The 2,919-nt window shown below is 39.4% G+C and overlaps 1 pseudogene; it reads right to left on the bottom strand.

The window, feature by feature from the left end:
- Window positions 1-557: 557 nt before the first annotated feature.
- Window positions 558-1,235, bottom strand: LOC134379741 (mitotic spindle assembly checkpoint protein MAD2A-like; annotated as a pseudogene).
- Window positions 1,236-2,919: the final 1,684 nt, after the last annotated feature.

Here is a 2,919-nt window from a genome sequence, read left to right as displayed (position 1 = left end):
TAGGTTCAAATTAAATAAATTAAAATCAAATAATTGGAAATTTTTTCAATATGGGAACTATACAATGAAGTAAATGGAAAGGACCTAATAGAGCAATATTTCATTACTTATGGATTACTGTTAGTTACTTTGAGGACCTAAACAAAGATTCTGAATATTCAGATTTCTTTTGCCATATCTTATATTTAAATATCTTCCTACCTATTCTCTGAGTCAGATTACTTGACCAAAATATCTGATTTAGGAAAGCATTTACTAGCGTTATAGCAAACGTTTTTCCATCTACAGTTACCACCTTCAAAGGAATTGACATTACAGTGCTGACAAAATCTGCTGGTTCCTTTTGAACAATGTACAATAAATTCATTATGTCAACTCTGTGGTAAGTCAAATAAAAACCAAAAAAAAAAAAAAAAAAGATCAATTATGCACAGTTTAGTGAAGTAAATGTTGGTTTTCCCCATTTAAAAAAATGAAATAAAACATATCAACCGTAGTTGACTTGGTTTCAAACCACATTTGAGAATTACAGTTTCATTGTTTTCCTCATCTCAGCCTCAGTCATTGACAGGAATTTTGTAGGCCATCATGCTATTCTTGTTTCATTTTCTTTTTCTGTTTTGTTTGTTCTTTTGGTGGAGGATGTGGGCACCACCGTGCTGTTTACTTTGTAGATTGTAGCAGTGAATGAATGAAGATGGATTTCTTCAGAATTGGTAACGAACTGTGGTCCTGACTCTTCCCATTTTTCAGGTACAACCAAATCTTTGTATAAATCAGCAGATCAAATGAATAGGAAACTTGCAACAGTGGCAGAAAGGCCACTGTAGCTGTGATCTGTCTGATCACTGAATGGATTTCATCCTGGGTAGCTTCCTGAGACTTCTCTGTGGGTGGACTGTCATCTTTTGCCGTCTTGTCACACTCAACATCAAACTGACTCTTTCAAGGACCTCACCACTTTAGTTGTTTGAGATGACTACCACCAGTTTCTGAACTGAACACTTTTATAACCTATCTTTTTGTTATTCCACCACATTTAGGTATTTTATAAGTTCATGATCAGTAGTTACAAGCAAGGTGAGTCCATATTTCTGCACTTGAGTAACTGTTTCAGGTGGATATATACCACGCTGATATAAAATACTATTGATTCCAAATGAGAAGAACTCGGCCACAATTTCGGTGCTCATGTGCAGGGCGATGCTCTCCTCCTGGGAGAGCTGCAGCCCCATGGCCAGGCCCACAGAAGAAGGCACATGCTCCCACCCAGCAGACGGCGATCACAGCAGCTCCCACTACAAATGGTTTTGTTTGTATTTTATAAAGTATTTCAACACCTAGAAATCCACTAATAAAGACACAAATTTTAAAAAATCATTGTGATGTTTGGTGTCATTATATAATGGAAAATAAGGTAAACATGCAGACTGTATAGGGTTCAATTTAATTACCAAATAGGAGCAAAACCTATTAGCTCAATGTCTGGCTCTCTTATAGAAACCAAGTCAGGTTTATTCATTAGCACCTCATGGTATCAGTGAAACAGGAAGGAGAAGGTGATGCTGAAACCCACTTCCTGCTTTGTAACCTCTAATTAGGTGACCAACTGGCCCAATTTGCCTGGAACTAACGGTGATCAGGATGTGGGACGTTCAGCGTTAATACCAGGGCAGCCCTGGGCACACAGATGGTTGGTCCTCTCCACCCTCTAGATCTTTTAAAATGTGCAGAAGATTCGCATATTCTTTATCCTGGGTTTTTTCTGCTTGCCTAAGGCTCTCCCATGCAGCCACAGCACTGCCAATGGAGGGGCTGAAGAGTCGGCTGCATCTCGGGGCACCCGCCTCTTCCATTAGGGATGTCTTCAGCTCTCTGTCCAGATGACCAGGCTGCTGCTGGGCAACGGGGCAGGGCTGTCATGGACAACTCTGTCTTTGGTATTCTTCTCCTTGCCTGACACCCTCTCATTGTATTCCCTGTGACTCATACTAAGGATACTCCCCTAAAGGGAATTGCTGTCAGCACTTGGGTAACTGACAAAAATGCCAACTACTGAAGTTCCAGGTGTGACCTCTTCAGGGATGTTGAGGTTTTAAAAGGGCATTCTTGGACATCAAGAAACTTTCAAAGACACAAAGACAGATGACCTAGTAATCAATATTAGTTCTGTGAAAACCGAAGTACAAACCACTTTATAATAATAATAATTGTTTTTTATTGAGAACTATATAATTCACTGTGATAAATGTTTCACAAACCTTAACTCATATAATTCTACAGCAGCCCTGGGTGGTAGGTGCTGAATCAGGACCATTTTACAGATGAAGAAGGTGAGGCTGAGCTTGATCACCTGACCTGTTCCATATCCCAGAGCCAGAAAGAGGATGCCCTGTGTTTGAACCTGACCCCAGTCTTTATGCCTCCAAAGTCATGCTCTTCTTTCTCCCACGATGAATATAACTTTATGGGTTTTTTTTCTGTCACAACATATAATTAAGAAAATCACCTGCAATCTCACCACCCTGATAAACACCATGGACTTTTTTGGATCATCCTTTATTTCTTAATAAACACATACACACTCACACATATTCAGGTTTATGTATTGCCAACATTTATCCCTACACATGCATTCTTATCATTTTTCTTTTTATTTTTCAGTATTTTTTTTCTCATCTCCCCTGCCCTCCGTGATCAGGAAGACCAGAGTGAACAGTTGGGTGTATTACTTTTGTTTCTTCCTCCATGTATTGATACGCTGCTGTGAGCTGGGCATTGTTCTAAACACAGGCCAGGTAGAGTCCTGCCCACAAAGAGCTTGTATTCGGTTGAGAAAAGATGGGAATGAACATCCAAACAAAGAAATAAGATCATTTAAGGAACTGATAATTACCATGCAAGAGACAAAGCAGAGAA

This window comes from Cynocephalus volans, chromosome 6, assembly GCF_027409185.1.
Source record: "Cynocephalus volans isolate mCynVol1 chromosome 6, mCynVol1.pri, whole genome shotgun sequence".
In the NCBI taxonomy this organism is placed as follows: domain Eukaryota; kingdom Metazoa; phylum Chordata; class Mammalia; order Dermoptera; family Cynocephalidae; genus Cynocephalus; species Cynocephalus volans.
This window is presented reverse-complemented; position numbering and strand designations above follow the sequence as displayed.